An 18,603-nucleotide genomic window follows, 5' to 3' on the forward strand; every position below is an offset into this window, starting at 1 on the left:
GCAACAAGCATCCTCAAATACTTCTGTTATTTCTCCAAAACTTTCTTCCTCATCAGAAGCTTTGAGTGCATCTATTGCACTTGTGCCCAGCTTTGTGAGGTGTAGAGTGATCTCTGCACCACCCTCTGGTTCCTGCCTCCCTGGGGTTCACCCGTGGTGGCCTGCTGGGTGAATCCCTACTGGGGCTGGTGAATGATTTATCTTCAGCTGCATCAACTCTCCCATAGTCACTTAATGTTACAGCTCTCTAAGTTCTCCAGTGCTTAGTACCTCCTGAATCTGGCATCTCTCTTAGGCAAGACTGATGGCAGAAGAAACCCGTTATTTAGAGCTGTAGCAGTGGATGGAAGTAAGGTAAAACATATGTTAGCATCAAACTGAGTGCCTGCAAAGTAGTGTGTAGGGGACTTATGAATCTCTTGGAGGAATTTCTGTGGCATATGTTGGAGGCATCCCTTTGGGTCCTGAAGCACTCTGACAGCTTGGCCTTGGCATTAACAGTGGAAGGAGCTGGGATGCTTTGTCTTGCAGAATCTCTGACTGAAGCAGCCACTTTCTTCTTCCTCACCGTAAAGACAAACCAGGGCATCTTGTTAAAAGCAGCCCTATTCTTTTTGAGTTTGTCTCTCTGGGGACAGCATTGCTCCAAGTCTCTGCACTTCTTGCTCACCCTAAGACTTTCAAGAATGATACCTACTTTTGTTGTATTAATCTTCCTTTAGTCTTGAACTAACTTATACTGGCTGAACTCAAGGCAGGCTGCTGGCAGGCTTTCCAAATCTTGGGGTGAGTCTGATTAAAAACTGCACAGACAATGTCTTGGTAATAGCAAAAATAATACAGCTCAACTGTTGTGTTTTTTTTTTTTTTTTTCTCCCCAGGAAATAAAAAGAAGGCAAAAGGATAAAGACATGCTCAAAGCCTTTTCTGAATTCCTGGAGGTATGTAAAAATTCATCAGGTATTCAGTGTTTTCACCTAATGGTTGAAATAGCCTCCTTCATGGAGGAGGCTGTAATGAAATGTGTTGTTATGATATTACAGATAAAAGTCTCAGTGAATCCTTTTCAAAAGGAAGAATTTGCCTGGGTATGGGCTTTCAGTTATAACTCATGTTAACAGATTGCCTGCTTTGACAGGCACTGAACATTTCTTAATGAAAAGCCCTGATTTTTCCATTACTTTTTTGTCCTTTAGAAAATTTTTGTTTTGCTGTAAAACTTAAAAGTGTCAGACTACTAAAACCTTGAACTGGTTCCAGTCATAACTGGAGGAATAAACCCAGCTATATTTATATGACAGAGGTTGATGAGTAGTAAATTTGCCCTGTAATGTGGTTTCAGCTGTTGCACCTCAAACGTTCTGAGGCTTTCTGCAGGTGCAGGTATTTCCAGCAAGGTTGGCTCAATGATGTGTTTTTTTTTTTTTTTTTTTTTCTAGGCCTTTGAGAACAAGGCTTGCAGTTCAGGACATTCTTTTGTTGCAGGATGCTGACTTTATGAAAACATTCTATTTGCATGGCAGATGATGAAAAATGGCCCAGCTTTCTGGAACAAGGGATATTTCTTTCTGAAAAGGGCTAGTATGATAGGCAGCAATTGATTATTGGCCATGGTAATAAAAGGTTAGGCAAGAAGTTATCCAGCATCTTGTTTGGTTCAGCAAGTTTACTGAGCATTTCTTGTAAAGAAAAAAAGCTGTGTGGAGCTCCTGAAATTTTTCCTGGAAACTGATTTTCTGCAGGAAAGATCTTGACTTTTGGATGGAAAAAAATGTGTTGGGGAAAAAAACCACCTGGGTCTCTTAAAACACAAAGGTGCAAGAACATAACAACATCCCAGGAATGGCCATCACTCTGCACCCATACAGGGCTGGTGGACTTCCACTGGGAGAAGCATTGTCCCAAGGGGATTTAAGTGCAACTCCAAGCCCTTGACATGGCCCCAAGGAAATATTTAATGTTCACTTGTAGTTTGGGCGTAATGTCCTATCAGGACAGGGGGCAGCAGTTAAGATGCCCTACAGAGCGTATCCTCAAGGGCTGGAGAGGTTCTGAGCAAGGCTGAGAAGGGTGCAGCCCCTTGTGCTTCCAGCTGTGCACAGAGCACCCAGCTGTTTCTCTCTCACATAGAGGTGCATCTGTCTGCAAGCACAGAACTGTGCTTAACCCATGGGTTCCATCAAAAAACAGATGGGAGAGCGATATGGAGCACAGGAAATATACATATTTGTCAGTAAGCAGATGAAGATTAATCCAAGGCAGGGTGTGTGTGCTCCAGGCAGGGCTGGCTCTGCATCAGGGTACAAATGTAGCTGCAAATGGGATAAGAGGCTTTGCGTTGCCATAAAGCAGAGAAACACTGCTGACAATGTACACAGCACTGCTTCCTGAGGGTGGGCTTAAAGCTGAAGCTCGTGAGAAAGAGGTGAAAAAAGCGATTTATCTGTAGAGATATGGTAGGAAAAGGGTGGGATTTCTGAATTTTGGTAATGGGAGTAGGTCCAGGAGCATGTGGGCAGAAGAAAGTGGTGCCAGTCCTGAGCCTCCAAACCCCCAGGGAACCCTTCCTCTGCAGCAGTGAGTCCCTGCAGACCCCAAGAAACCTTCTACCTTCAGGAAAGCTGGGCACTTGGCTCCATCTGCAGAACCTGTGCAGAGATGCTCCCCCAGGACTTGGGCATCCCCCCTTTTCTGGGTGACTCCATGCTTGGCCAAGGGTGCTCAGTGAGCAGTCCTGTGGCATGTCCTCATGGGATCCAGGGACTGCAGCAAGTGGAGCTTTTAAGGTTTGGTTTGTGAGCAGGAAAACCTGCCTTGAAGCTGAAGTGTACCCATTGAGAAGCCAGCTCATGCAACCTGACTGTTCCTGGCTGGGACTTTTTTTCTTTCTCTTTGTTGTGGCAAAGAGAAGTGTTTTTTTTTTTTTTTGTTTTTTTTTTTTTTTTTTTTCTTTCCTCTAGAGTACTGCATCATGCAGCTAGCCCAGTTTCTGGGAACCAATGCAAATCTGGTTGTAGCCTCCTCCTCTCCAGCTTAATCCTGCATACCTTGCCTTTATTTTCTGTGATTTATTTATTTATTTATTTATTTTTGTCACCAGCCCTAGGTGGCATGTGGTATCTATGCAGTAATTAAGGATGTTTGCTAATGGCTCTCTGCAGATATTAGATAGTCTCACCAAAAGGACAAGGCTGAGCCAACCTGTAGAAAATGCCTATGGCCATATGGGAAGAGAGGGGAAGCCCAAGTGAAGGGTTTTGGGCAGTGACAGGTCAGAATTGGGTGTGCAGTGCACTTTGTCACCTGAGAACCAGGTCATGGCAACAGGGAATGAAATTGTATTTCACCTGGATGTTTCCAGTGAGGAAACATTTGAGCTCTGGCTGCTGGGACAAAGGGTTTATTTCCTATCCATCCTTTTTCTGGCTCTGCTCATGGGCCTGGGTATTTGGGACCTTGTCAAGCTGTGGCCATCAGGAACTGCTCACAGCAGCAGTGTTTTGAGTGCCTGATTCCTAGTTTTCCCCTTCCCCTGATGGAGCTCCAAAGAGATGGGTGCAGGTGAGCTCCTGCAGAAATGCCAGTGACTTCTTGATTCAGACTGGCCTCTCTTAGTGAGGAAAAGTTTCCCCAAAGGTGTTTCTCCAGCATTTTTACTGGCAACCAATAAGCAAAGGTGAGAGGAGTGTTTAGGGCAGTAAAAAATAAGTGGGAAAAGGGTTGTTGGGCATATCAGAGCTGAAGATGAGGCTTCATCTAAGCAAGAAAACAGGTGAAGTGACATTTAAGCTGTATTTTATGGCAAAAGCAGTAGCAAATAAACTCTGCAGAGCATCTTATTTCATTTATTGCTTCCCTGTAAACCATGGTGATTGTTGGAGTGTTGGGCAGAAGGGGGAAACATGCAGGGCTTAATAACTTCAGGAAAAGTGGTGTTTTTGTTTTTGTTTTTCACTGGGAAAAGCAGCTCCTCTCCCCTTTGGGACACAGGGAGACCTCTTGTTGCTAATTAGCTCTTTGCAGCATCAGTCCTTCTGGCTGGCAGTCCACAGCAAAGGGTTCCCAGGCCAGCAGAGAGAATGTCCATAACATATGGTGCTAATTGCACTCTCAAACAAGAGACATTGATTTCTATCCCCACAGGAACACCGGTTTTTGAAGTCAGTGTAACACTTGGCATTGGTGTGACAAGCAGACAGTGCAGAGGGAAGCAGATGGGGACAAAGGGCAAATGCTGCTCCTCTGTGCTTCCAGTGCAATGGAGGCAAATCACACTTTGAGTGTGATGTGGGTGAGTTGTTAATGCTAATGCCATGGATCCCCAGCCATTCTGAGCAGCACAGCATCCTCCATCATATGTAGGTCCTGGCGAGCAGATGCTGTGGCATGTTAATACAACCTGCTATTGCTGCTGGGTAACGAAGTTCGCCCATTATTGGCTTGTTCTGCATTAGCCTCTTCAAACATGCAGTTATTTTGATGCTTGTAGTGTTGGACTATTTGGGGACAGGAGATTCATAGCTGTTTGTGTAGGAAATGAAGCGTTCTGTCCTTAATCAGATTCAATCAGAAGCAAGTAGCAGCTTTTCCCATCAGTTAGGAAGTGTGTATATGGCTTTTCCCCTGCTTATTTTTCTTGGCTGTTTCAGTGCTGGGTGGAAGAGTTGTACATGGGGTGAATCACAGATCTGCAAAGTGCAGCTGGACCCACTCGGGCATGATATAGTACATAAATGTGAGAGATTATAAGAACTGATTCCGTAGAGATAGAGAGGAATGAACATCAACACTTCCCAAAGAGAAATGAATTCACTAAAAATCCCAGGTAATATGTTACCTGTGGAAAAGGAGTAGGAAATCTAAACCTATACAATGTTTAAAGCATCACATTCAAACATATGGGGAGAAGTGATAGCTCTAATTTTTTTTTTCCTTTGTGGTGGACCATTAGGCTTTGGGGAGGAAGAGATTTGTAGCTCTGCTATAGTTGCAGGAGAAGTTGCATCTGTGCTGCCTGGAATAAGTGATTTTCTTAGCGATTTCTTGGGAACATGTCTCTGCTTGTCTCTCAGGGTTCCCCAAAGTACTAATTTGTCAAAAATCTGATTTCCTGCATATATGTGCTGTGTTTCACCCCTTGCAATCCTTATGCAGTGGTCCACTAGAGCAGCTGCTCTACATTGCACTCTCAGCTTGGTCTGGGTGTCCCCAGGGTTTTGGGGACTGGAGCTTGTGAGTCCACATAGCCCAGGTGGGTGGTTGCAGCACCCTGTCACCATGCTTGGGCCCTCTTTAGGTCTGCATGGATTGAGTTCAGGGTTTTTGTGTGCTTTTGCAACACCCTGCCTGTGAGCCCTGCTCTGGGTTAGTAGGACCAAGCAATGCTGTGGGCTCCCAAATGCTGTGTTGTTACTAGTGATTCTCCATCACTTCCTTTTGCTGTTTTCAGCCTTATCTCTCTAATGATGAGAAATGTAGATCTCTTCCCGAAGCTGAATTTCTCACATTTACAGCAATCTGGGGCTGAATCTTGAAGGGAAACCTCACCCTTATTGCAAAAATCCTCCTGAAAGTGAAAAAGAAATTCTTCTAAAAGTAAAGTGGGATGGCTTTGATTTTGTTCTCTACCTGTAATTTCTCACCGTCCCCAAACCTAGCTGCCCACCCAACTGCTTTTGAGGTACCCTTTAACAGTGCAGCCTCCTTCATGCTGCTCATGACAGCACTCCCCTCTGTTAGATCTGTTTAAATGGCACTCCCAAATGCTGCTATTCTTCTGTTTTTAGCAAATCACCATGTAGCCACTAATATGATATGAAGAAGCATAAACACTTTTTACAGCCAGCAATAGTCATGGATAACTTCTTCATATTTAAACCTCCCAGCCCATTAGACCTTCTTAAATAATTCATGTTAAATCATCATTTAAGTATGTGTGGTATTGCTTTGAGTTGATTGTGGACTGTAATATACCTCCATTGGGAGTAGTAATGTTAACACAAGTTATCGACTTAATATAGGTGACTGCAAATGTTGTGATGCTGCCTTGGGGCTAGGGGTGATATTTATTATCCATCACTGGGTTAGGTAGCGGAGGGGTCTGACCAAGCCATGATGCTCCAAATTGGGCACAGACTGCTGGAGAGACAGCATTTGCAGTGTACTTCAACTGTGCATCTGCTATGGGGCTCCTAAACAAAATTCAGGAGGGTTTCTTGGTCCCAGATGTCCCACAAACCAGTTCTAGCAGGTGATGGAGGTTGACTGTCCACATGATGCTTATCTCTAATCTCTGCTCTTGGTTGGCACCCATGTTTGTTTTCCTTTACGGTTCTTGCCTGATTTGCCTTCATGTTTAATGGATAAAAGCTTTTCCCTCCTCCCCTGCTGCAGATGGCAAGTGGAGAGCTCTACTGTGGCAGTGAATTCCTCCCAAGACAGATGGAAATCTTGTTGGAGCCATAAACTTATCTTGGCGGTGTCAAGTTGGCCATAGAAAACTAAAATACCGACCTGCTCTTTTCCCACAAAACATGACTAATTAGCTAAGCTGAGTGCAGCAATAGAGGGTGGCTGTGTTTCTGTAAAGTCTGATCTGTTGGAAAGGTATTTGCTTCCAGTTGTGATCATGATGGAGGGTGGCTTTTGGAGACTTGACCTAGCAAAGCTGTTTGAGGTTGGTTGTCCCCATGCTGGTTCCTGAAGTCACTTGGGAGACTTCTCAGAACTGAGCCCAAGAAAACAACATTCTTGTCCTCCTTGGAAATCCGGTACTTGAAGTGTCCTGTTTTAATGATTCTGCCCCAGTTCTTGAAATCCCTTCTCTGCGTAGAGAGCTCCAGGATGGCTTTGGTCATGGTAAACAGGGCACACACAGCTGTGAGTCAAGCCAAATTGAAATCTGCTTAATCCTTCTTAATCTGAGCAATAATAAAATTAATGCCTCCTGTTCAAGTGGGACCTTGGCTCTGTATATCCCAATGCTCACCCATCGGAACAGTCCCCAGCTGCTCTCCTCCCTGGAGAGGTGAGATGTGGCTGGATTCAATGCCTCATTTTAAGCCAAATCCTGCTCCACCAGCTGCAGCATCCCAGGCAAGAAACCAAGGGAGGTTTGCCTCTCAGCCAGCATGCATTGCTGGTGTGTGCACAGCAAATGCCCCCAAACCACCACCAGCAGCTTGAGTGTGACTTACAGCTCCAATCCTTCTCATTCTGGGTAGAGATCCTGGCAGTCATAATTTGCATGCTGATTGTTATGGACCTAGCAATTTTTCTGCTTCTATAGTTTCCTGAGTTAGTTTGGTTAGTAAACAATAATGGAGGAAAAGAGATTTCTAACTTTTTTTTTTTTTTTTTTTTTCTAAGTTTCAGCTAAGACTAGCAATTGGAGCTCTGTGCCTGGGGTCAGGGAGTGGGTTCAGCTGCTCTTGCTGAGCCATTTCTCTACCCATGCTGCATCTCCCATGGTTTCATTTGCATCCATGATCACGTGGCTGCTACAGCCTCGTTTAACCCAAAAAAAAAGAGGACTTCAGCTTCCACAAGACCCACTGTCAACACTTCCTATATGAAGGTTTTCTGGGCACTCCTGTGTAGTTATATCTCTTACAGCAGAAATCAATACCTCCAACAGGGAGCAGAAACCTCTTTGTGAAATATGTCTTGAAAAGAACACTTCTTTATTTTGCCAGGGAAAGTATTCAGCATGTGACTGGTTCAGCAGTGTTGCAGAACTTTGTGCTGTGTTTTACCAGGGATTTCCCTGAGGCATCAGCTCTCATCCCAGTGCGCAACTTTTGCTCTGTCTGAGCAAGCCCTCAGGTGCTTTAATCCTAGTCACCAGCTCCAGAGACCCCAGACATATTCTGGTTGATGGCAATTCTCCCCCATCTCTTAAAGATCTGGGCAAAATCCCTCTTTAAAGATCTGGGAAAATTTCTCTCAGCCCCTGCAGCATTGTGCCTGAGCAGCATTGCCTGCTGTCCATGGGAAGAGGGAGCAAAGTTCTTGGACAGCAGCATCTGCCCTAGCAGCTTGTATCTCAGCCTTGTTTTCCTGCAGGGCTTGGAGCCCCTCCTCCATGGAGGGACGGGGGAGAGCTAAGCTGATTAAAAGCTTTAGAGATGTTTTCCAGTGCTGCCTCTGAGACCAAAGCTCTGCTAGAGCAAATGATGAGGATGCACAGTCTGTCCTCACCCTTCCTATGCTGCACTTCTCTCCCTGACTCAGCAGTGACATGGACTGCTAGGTCAGAGATCAACCCAAGAAATGAGATTTAATTTTAATTTCCCTTCTGTTCCATGCATTAATCTCCCCCATGCAGGGCTGTTTTCATTTGTACCATCCCTGGTGTATTCCTGAGATCTGATAAGGAACAGCATGGCTGGGGTGGGGGGTTGGGAGGTAGGGGGATGATGATGTCTCCATGTGCTATTTTGCAGCTCTCCACCAAACTCTTATTATGGAGCAAGCCTTGAATTTGTGTTAATTTGTGTTAATTTGGCACTTGCACTGAGTTTGATAGCAGTGCTTAAGCAGCTCTGTGCTGCGGTGGGGATCTCTGAGATGGATCCCTGCTGAGGTGGTGTGATGTTCTTATTCTTCTTGCACTGAAGTGTTGTCCAGAGAAGCCTTGTTCTGCAGCTAGACTTGTCCAATTAAAAAGCAAAGGCAGAGTTTTGCCAAGACCAGGCTGGCAGTTCTCAAAGGTCAGCATTTTCCTCCCCAGCCCCTACTCTGGGGCTTGAATGGAACAGCCTTGCTGTGCATGCTCAGGGCTGTTTGCAGTGGGGAACACCAGAATTTAGTTACCCACCAATTCTCCAGCCCTGCTCAGGCTCCAGGAGGGGCATGGAGATGCAAGGAGAGGAACATCAGGCAAAGGCTGCCATTTCTTGTCCTGAATGTCTTTGCTGTTGGACAGAAGCTGTTCGAGTGGAGGATCTGTGGTGAAGGTATGCATCTGGCGTTCCAGGTAATGATGAGGACCAGAACCCAGTGCTCCATGCTTGGAGATCCAACCTGAGCAATGAGAACTCAAAGCCCCTCTTCTCCAGGTGCCCATCCATCATGTCCCTTCAGCAGGTCCCCATCACCCAGGACATGCTTTTATCCCATCACAGTCCTGGTGGCCATGGCAGCATCCCCCTCTTTAATAATCTGGGAGCAAAAGCAGGGTGGTACGTGACCAATATAGCACAGGGGAGTGGAGGAGCCCTCGTGGTGCGTCTCTGCAGCATCTCCATCTCTTTCTAGAGTGGGGACCTGCCATAGCACCCGTGCTGTGGCCCCCGGGATGCAGTGGAGGTGCCCGATTTGCTGCTCAGCTCTGGCAGGATGAAGCCTCCAGCCCGGAGGGGTTGTAGATGCTGGGTTTAGTCACTAGAGGGAGGGATGCACGCACTGGTGGATTTCCAGGCAGAACTGGCAGCATTTTGCTGGCATGTCAAAACCGCACCCCATTACACTTCACACATTTTGGTAATACAGCTTCAATCTTTTCTCTCTTTCCCTCCCCACAGGTGGCTGTTTGTATGTGTGGCAGCTGGTCTCTGGGAGAATAACAGCAAGGTTGAAAACACACAAATAGTGCTTGACTGGGGCTTGGCAGGGTATTGAAGTGGGACAAGGCAAAGGTTGCTGGCACTTCTTGTCTCCTTGAAAAATAAGGGATGGTGGCTCTGTGCCAAAACCCCCAAGAAGCCTTCTCCATCCCTAGACCAGATGCAAATGCAGGGTCATGGGGGAGCAGACCTCAGTAATGTCTCGGGGTTAAACTTTTGAGTGCATTTTGCTAGGTACCTAAATCATAGTAATGGTACCTCGGGTCTCTGAAGGGTTTGAGTCCAGGCCAGTTAGAGGCTTCCTGGCCCACTTCTGCCCCGGTCTAACCAGTAACACAGGGTGGAAAGTTATGCCTGGTGTCCTGTGGGATTACTTCTGACCTGCAAGAACAGGATTGCACAGAAACAGTCAGTTTCTATTTGCAGCAAGTTTTAGTGAAGTAGAAACTTTTTGCAGAATGTTCTTCAGCCTTTGCTGCTGCTGTTGTATCGACCGGCATTCACATCCTGGCATCTATGAATGCAGACAGTCCAGTGAGGAAAAGGATAGGGCTGAAATCCCAAGGTGAAAAGTAACTACAAGCTCCTGGGCACCAGGAAGCTCCGTATCACACAAACATGTGATTTTGCAGCTTTAGTAAAAGCCTGACTTCCTCCAAAATCATTCTGCTTTTTATTTCCGTGCAGTGGGAAAACAGCAAGATGAAGGGGGAAGTGGCCCATAGCTTTGCTTCTTGGAGAGCTAAGATTTTCCGAGGCTTGGCTGTATTGGCAAGAAAAAGACGTGGAGTTGAAGCAAATTAAGAAGTAAAGGGGAGGATGCTTCAAGGAGTGCTTCAAGATTGCTCCAAGGTAACTCCCAGGGCCTGCACAGGAGCTGTGAAATAGCTGGTGACACACAATCCACATCACAGATAAATGGGGAGAAATTTCCCACCATTTTTCTCTAGAAATGGAGCACAATTTCTGCAATTTGGCCAACTCTTCTCCAATTTTCTGTTGACCTGGGATGCTGCATGTGATACTCCACCAGCCTGATGGCAGTGTGTACATCTGCACTTAATGATCTCAAATTGCATGGTGCGAGGCAGCTGCCATCCGCTACTCAGCTAAGAATGCCTCCAGAAAGCAAACAGTCCCTTCTGCCCTGAGATGCTGACTGCTGAGACCAAGCATGTCCCAACAAGCCCCATTTTGCGCTGTGCTGCTCTTGACAGGTGAATTCCTTGGGGTTATTCCAAATGTCACTGCTAACTGCTACTGGACCCAGGGGTGTTTATTTACTAATCATTGTAAGAGAAGAAGATGCACTATGGTTGATTTTAAAAGCAAGCCAAACTTTCCATGAAGCTTTAATGCTTTTTTTTTTTTTTTTTTTTTTTTTTTTTTTTTTTTTTTTCCCCAGGGTTTTCTTTGTGAAAGGATATACAGAGTCTCGGATGCTGGGATAAAGTCTCAGCCCAGTAGCCCCAGGAACTGGTGATTGCTCTGTGCTTACCCAGTTGGCAGAATTTCTTTGTGCATGTCCTTACAGAAATGAAAAATCACTGGAAGAGGCTTTTTTACCTTTCCTCTCTGCTTTGGGTTGTACCCATGGGGCTGGCACCTATTTGAAAGCTTCTTCTCTAGATCTGACTTGCACCTTCATCAGCCTTCAAAGTCTCTTTCCTGAAATGAGTTTTCTGTATCCCTGCAAAAAGCTTGTTTTCAATAAATATTTCCTATAAAATCTTCAAGCAGAAGTTTTGCCCTTGGGAAACCCCTGGGCTTCAGCAGATGTTGCTTAGGGGAACAAGGAGGACTTTGCAGCCCCATTGTTACCTAAACCCAGAGCTGGCTTCTCTGGGCACCCTCTGTGGTTGAGAGGCAGAGGCGTGGCCCTGTGGCCGCTCTCATCCTACCAACAGGGCTCTGAAGGACCCAGCCACAGGGCTGGGAGGGCAGGTTCTCTTGAAACACTTGAATGGGTTTTTGTGCCAGGCATCCAATCTCTTGATCCTGAACTCCAGGATGGGCATCTTGACCATAGACTCACACCTATGCAAGGGCTCTGGGTGCCTCTGCCCTATGCAGGGACATTGGTGCAGCCCCAGATGGATGGAGAGGTGCAGGCATGTCCCAAGTGTGAGATGGGTTCTTGCAGGGGCTGTGCTGGGCAGTGCAGGAGCAGGTGGTTTGTCTGCTTGATGGCTGAGAGTATTTTCAGGCTTTGGGAGAACTGCAGATGGGGCAATGCAGTGCTGGAAGCAGAAATCTCTTGTTCCTTCCCAGTGCAAAGCTGGGTCCAAGCAGCTTCATCCTTCAGCATGATGTTCACTTCATTGATGCATAGCAAAGGCTGACCCCTGGGCTTGCTCTGGCACTGTCAATCACACAGGGGACTGGAGCTGCAAAATACAATGGTGAAGGAGAAAAAAATCCTCCTTGTGTTATTGCAGAGAGCTGGCAGAGGGTCAGGCTGCTTGGAAGTCACTGCTGCCAGGAGAGGGTGCTGGGAGGAGAGGCAAAGGGCAGAGCTGGGCTCACCACATGCTCTCTTTGCAAGGTTTCTCTAGCTGGTGCTGTTGGGTGCCCAGGAAGCATTCCAAGAAGTTAATTAATTTTCTCTCATCAGCAGCCACAGCGCCAGCAAACAGTCTGGAGGAGAGCATTGCTGTTTTGCAGCAGCAGCTCCCCTCCCTCAGTTACAGTAATAGTTACTTTGTCTTGACAAAAATGAAATGTCAAGTGGTGACAGAGAAAAATATTCTTTTAATGCTGAGCAGTAACTGGGTTTCCAAAGTGTTGGGCTCTGGAGGTAATGGGGGAAGCTGAAACCGAAGCAGCTGAGACCACACAAGATTAATTCAGACTCCAAATGAGGCTTCATACATGATGTGTTGCACCATACATCACTGTCATGCAGACACTGGTGCGTGTGGCTTGGAGCTCACTTGTTTGCTCCAGGACCTGCTTCCTCCAGGCTCTGCTGGGCATGCTGATGGGGTGGGCTCATGCACATCGTGGATATTTGCTTTTATTTCACGTAGGGAATTCAGGAAGTGAAGGATACAGGGAGCAAAGCAAACAAATTCTGCCCCAAAAGCCCTATGGCAGTGTGCGTTAGTAGGAGATAACCCTGGAGTCATGGGGAGCTGTGCATGGACCTCTGCATGAAGGGGACCACAGCCACCATGCATTTTCCCATACTGTCCCCTCAGAGGCCACCATGTTGTCACATAGAGCCTGGTGCAGCCTCTTCCCAGCAGCTGGGGCTGGGCTTTAGTACGTTTTGGACAAATAAGGACTTTACTTCCTAGATGACTTATTTGCAAGGGCTAATTCAGACAGCAGTGGCCTTGCTGTTGTTTTCCCTTTTGAATTGTCAGGCTGGCATTGTAAGTGCCGTACTTTGATTAAAGTTTAATTTCCCTGAAGACTGAAATATTAATGGGAATAGGCTTAATACTGTCAATAGGAATCAGACCCAAACAGATAATTTGCTAATATAATGACTTGGGATTTTATCTATTTCCAGATGCATGATTGCTCTTCTGCTATGATTTTGCGCAGGTAATAACCATTGTCACCTCTGTTCAATGAGAAAACTTAATGAGTTTAGAGCTAAATCACCAATCTGCGCATTCATATCCTGGCATACCCACACTACTCCCCAGTCCTCTGCATGCTTCATCTTGCACCCTTGGGTGTTGGGGGTACCAGCCCTGCTCTCATCCAGGTGGGAGAGAAGCTGAAACAAAACTGGGGCTGAGACCCAGGACTTTAGGTCAATTTAAGCATCCATCCCAATGACTTTGCTTCCAATGACCAGGGTCCCCCAATACTCTTGAGGCTCTGCATCCTGGAGTTTCCCAACTTTGTGTTCATGGGTGGGTGCTCTGCAGACCTCTGGAATCCCCAATCCTCTCCTCTTCCCCAGGACACTGCAATGCACCGAAGAGCATCTACTGCATTGTGCTCCACCACTTACTTTCAATCCAAATGGTGAGTTCAAAGAGCTGCCCTCTTTTATCTCAGTTGCTGGAGGAAACAAAAGGCAGTGAGTTACCTGGAGCAGTTCCCTGGCAGGTAGGATGTGATGTTGGGAAGATACATGTACCCTACAGGAAGGTACATGTGAGAGTAAATGGGGAGAAGGGCTGCAATGTGGCCTGGGGGCAGCCCAACCTGCGTGGTCTAGTGTGGGCACCTTCCCAACACCTTGGAAAGCATATGAGAGTTGGGGATCAAGCTGTGATGCCTTTGTGAAATGCTTTCCCAGCCCTCACAAGCTCGCAGTGCAGGTGCTTTTGGGGACAGACACGGTCTCTTTGCATTAGAATTTTTTCAATATTTTTTCCTTGATTATGGCCATCACTTTTTGAAGCTACACATCTTGCAACAAGGGACACTGCAGGCATAGTGTGAAAACCACATTGCTGCCCATAGAGAGCATGGCATTTGCTAGTTCCCTTGTTTGCCACCCCCCCTCCCCCCCCTTTTTTTTTTACCTTGATATAAACAATAAGCAATTATTTTCTGTTCCTTTTTTTTTTTTTTTTTTTTTTTTTTTTCCTATGCCATTCAGGGTTTGATGTACCATATCCACTGTTCAGTAATCTTTTCCTTTTGGCCTGGATTAGTCTACTCAACTGTTCCTTGTCCAGAAAGCATGCCAGGGCTTTGCTCACCCCCATTACCATGCACTGAACCTTTTCCAGCCCTGCTGCGCTTTGCAATGGGAGACCCAAGCCATGCTCAACATTTGAAGTGTGGGCATGGATTATACATCTCTCTTCCTTATGGGGATGGATTTTATTCCCATTGGGGTAAATCCCCTCATTTCTCAGTGCAATCCTGCTGTAGCCAGGGAGGGCATCAGGGATGGACTCGGTGCCCAAAAGCTGCTCATTTTCTCAAGCTCCATCCGAAGGTCTCATGGGGTATGTTCTCCCTCCTGAAAACCATGCCACCATCTCGCAGGATGTTGTTTCTCTTCTCAGCTAAAGGGAGAACTATCTTGAGTGCTGGCTTACCTTCAGTCCTGATGTGCTTGCCAGTACCTGGGACATCCAACCACTCCAGTAATAATTCCAACAGCAGTGGTACCAGAGTTGTTTCCATGCCATGCTGCCCGTTGGCACTCAGGGTGAGTATTTACACCCATCTCCAACAGGTTCGTGCATTCAAAGCTCTGATTTTCCCCACAATGTAGATTTTCTGAGTAGCTTCACCCAGCTGTCCCTAGTAAATAAAATACTGTGGTTTTAGTGTTTGGAAATGAATGCAGATTGAGCTGGTTTCAGAGCTGAGCATATGGGCTGTGTTTGAGTTCTGGGAATGTGTTTGCTTGTGATTTAATAATACTGTGAGTCATGCCTGTACCTTCTTCCAATTACTACTCTTGCATCTCTTTGTTGTTGAGTGCATATTCTGGAAACTCTGTTTTCCTTGTAAAATCAATTACATTCCACCCGTTATTAGCTTCCAGGCCTCATGCCGGCCCTGTTTGCCAAGAAAACCCCCACACTGGCCAGGGTGTGATCAGTGTCAGCGATGCTGCAGGTGGCTGGGCCAGGAGGGCGGACCTGGGGCCAGGACTGTGTTGGGCACCACGGGGCCAAGATGAGACACAAGTCCCATTGCTGCTGAGCACAGGGTAGTCAGACTCTGGTGTTGTGCATGCTTCCCTGCTCCCCTGGCACGATCAAAGCCCTTCAAAGAACCACAGAATGGTTGAGAATGAAGCAGCTCCAGCCCCTGCTACAGCCGGGGTGCCCAGGGCGGGGTTCCCAGGGTGAGGTCCCAGCGGCTTCTGGTCTCCCAGGAGGAGCCCCCGCAGCCTCTCCTGTGCCAGCTCCGCCACCGCCAGGGCACAGAGGCGCTTCCCGGCGGTCAGAGGGCACCTCCCGGGCCCCGCTTCGTGCCCGGTGCCCCTGGGCCCGGCTCTGTCCTCCCCGCGGGGATTTACGGGCACGGCCAGGATCCCCGCAGCCTCCAGGCTGAGCAGCCCCAGCTCCCGCAGCCTCTCCTCCCAGAGGAGCTGCTCCGGTCCCCCCACCTTCGTGGCCCTCCCCTGGGCTCTCTGCAGCCTGCCTGGCCTCTCTGGTACTGGGGGCCTGGCAGCAGTCCCAGCACTGTGCGGGCGGCCCCAGCAGTGAGGAGCAGAGGGGCAGGATCCCCTCCTTCTGCCTGCAGGCAATCCCTCGCCTGGTTCAGCTCGGGCCACCACCAGCCTTCCTCGCTGTAGGGCCCGCTGCTGGCTCCTGCTCAGCTTGGGGCCCCACAGGACCCCAGGGCCTTTCCTGCAGAACAGCTTCTCAGTCAGGTGCCCCCAGTCTGGGCTGGGCTTGGCCCTTGTGCTGCCTGAGCTCCATTAGCTTCTTACCAACCTATTTCTCCAGCCTCCAGTAGAAACTGACCCTTCCCTAAGTCATCTCCACGTGGTATTGCAATGCTCATTCCCTATCCCCAACACAAGGTGTGCCTCTACAGGTACCTCAAAGGAGGGTGTAGTGAGGTGGGGGTTGGCCTGTTCTCCCATGTGCCTGGTGACAGGACGAGGGGGAATGGGCTAAAGTTACACCAGGGGAGTTTTAGGCTGGATCTTAGGAAGAACTTCTTTACCGAAAGGGTTGTTAGACATTGGAACAGGCTGCCCAGGGAAGTGGTGGAGTCACCATCCCTTGAAGTCTTTAAAAGACATTTAGATGTAGAGCTTAGGGATATGGTTTAGTGGGGACTGTTAGTGTTAGGTCAGAGGTTGGACTCGATGATCTTGAGGTCTCTTCCAACCTAGAAATTCTGTGATTCTGTGATTCTGTGATATGGTTTAGTGGAGGACTTGTTAGTGTTAGGTCAGAGGTTAGACTCGGTGATCTTGGAGGTCTTTTCCAACATAGATGATTCTGTGATTTCTGCACACCTCTGACCCAGACTACTGGCAAATCCTGCCTGCACGTAACCGTATTAACCACAAACTCTTTACTACCGCAGAACATGATTATTTCTGAAATGAAGTCGGATCCTCTGAGACTTCAATAAACCTTTAAAGGAGTTTAATTAAAAAAGTATAAAGCCTGGGAGGATCAATGCAGTGTTAATGACCTGCAATGGGGCCATGTGCAGCTTGTTCTTATTGACCTGTGATGTAGGAAGAAACAACCATGCAACCTGAGGTCTCTCAGTCAGCCTCACTGGGGCTCTCCTGGCCCGTAGGAGGAACAGGAGCTGCCTGCTCTTGTTTGCATCCAGACGACTCCCAACTGAAACTCACACAGTGCTGGAATACTGCTGGTTTTGCAGTCCACTATAGGTGTGTGGCTGCCAACAAGTCACCAGCTGGCTTCTCAGCAGCCCTGCTGGGTGGAGAACTTGGAGAATGGAAGGACACACGTGAGAAAGGGCTATGGAAAATCACCCAAGTGCAGAAAAGCATAATAACAAAAGTTTTAAGAGAGGGGAGTCTCTTTCATTCCTAAATCAAAAGGTTGTTCCCTCCCTTTCTCCCCATCTCATGCAGGAAAAACAAAGCAAAACAGAAAAAACTTGCAGCTACCACATGGAGATGGGCTGGAGAAGGAGATAGCTGCTGTCACCAGACATCTTGGCAAATACCCATTGTTTCTCAGGAATGTGCTTAAAAAAAGACAAGGAAGTGGAGAAGAAACAGCTCCTTTTATTTCCCTCCAAGCCCATCCCTTTGGTCTTGAGTTAACAGAAAACATATTTTTATGTCCTGAAAGATGCAAGAGACATTTGTGGATGTGCGCATCGGAAAAGAAGCCCTGTCTGGCTGGGAGGAGAAGGAGCTGGTGCAAACCTGGACCTTGAAGAGACAGAGGGAGACATGGACAAAGGCAGAGCTACACAGTGAATTTTTCCATGAGAGGGAAGGGAAGAACATATTCTGCCCACAGAAGCATAAGGGGAAATGAGAATGTTTTTCTCTGAGTGCACAATCAAACTTGTCAGAGAAAAGCAGATGTTTTGGGCAGAAATTTGCATGTAATCAAACCCTCTGTTTTTTGATTGAAAAAAAATTACCAGTGGCAAATTTCCAGCCCACACCCTGCAATCAAAGAAAATAAAAGCTTGTCAATGAGGAAAATGGATAAAAGAGATGCTGGGTGAGAAGTGGCCATGTCTCCCCACCCTGCCTTGCACTGGCCTCATTAACCGAGGGTTCCCTTAGTTTTCCAAGATGGGCTTTGGGATTCCTTTTCCCACTTGGTGCTCTGGAAACCCCACGTTTGTGTTATTGCCCCTCGAGACTTGGACAATAATGTGTTTTCCAACCCTTCAGCAACTCTGCAAGCCCTGCTGCCTGCAACAAGGCTCATACAATACTCAGGACAGCTCCTTAGGACATGGGGAGCAGGCATGCAACCTATAACCACCCAGAAAATGTATTTTTAAAGCTGCACATTGCATTTTCTGTGTGCTTCTGCAGGTGTTTTTATGTGCCCAACCTGTCCCTTGCACCTTGCATGCTCTTGAAGAACATTACACAGGGACCTATGAGGTCCACCCTGGGGACTATGGTGATGGGGTCTGGGCAGGTGCTGGATTTTGCAGAGCTCTGCACCCCTCTTGGGGAGCTTGCTTCGCAACACAGGAATATTTTGCTCCACAACCTGGCTCAGGGATCATGCTGCTTTCAGCTGATTTACACTGTTTTATTGGACTTGCAGCAGCCTTCGAGCCAGAGATAAAATACATCCTTCCTGTCTTAAGAGTGTAAATTACTGACATGCTTAATAAGCATAACTTATCATTAGCCATAATTTATGCCGGTGACAGCAACGCAGCCATTCCTGGAAAGCAGAGTGGCATTTCATTTCAGATTTCCACAGACCGGGCTCCTGCTGCATGGGTATCCAGTGGCATGGATGTCTCTGCACTTGTCCCTTGCCACAGCAGAGGCTGTCCCAGGGCCTTGCACAGTATTCAAGCTGTCTCAAGGACTGATAGCTCAATTAAATAGGTAGCTCTTGCAGAGCTGGCAGGGAACAGGAGGTGTCCAGTTTACAGCCAAGGGGGGCCACAAAGCCCTGGT

General features: G+C 47.3%; 1 long non-coding RNA gene across 1 annotated transcript; it reads left to right on the forward strand.

The window, feature by feature from the left end:
- The first annotated feature begins 217 nt into the window (after positions 1–217).
- Positions 218–11,302, forward strand: LOC139999674 (uncharacterized). Its single transcript, XR_011805170.1, has 4 exons — positions 218–354; positions 882–941; positions 10,254–10,418; positions 10,972–11,302. It is a non-coding gene; the product is annotated as an uncharacterized lncRNA (long non-coding RNA).
- The last annotated feature ends 7,301 nt before the right edge of the window (positions 11,303–18,603 follow it).

The sequence above is a fragment of the Anas platyrhynchos genome, chromosome 28 (assembly GCF_047663525.1).
Source record: "Anas platyrhynchos isolate ZD024472 breed Pekin duck chromosome 28, IASCAAS_PekinDuck_T2T, whole genome shotgun sequence".
In the NCBI taxonomy this organism is placed as follows: Eukaryota; Metazoa; Chordata; class Aves; order Anseriformes; family Anatidae; genus Anas; species Anas platyrhynchos.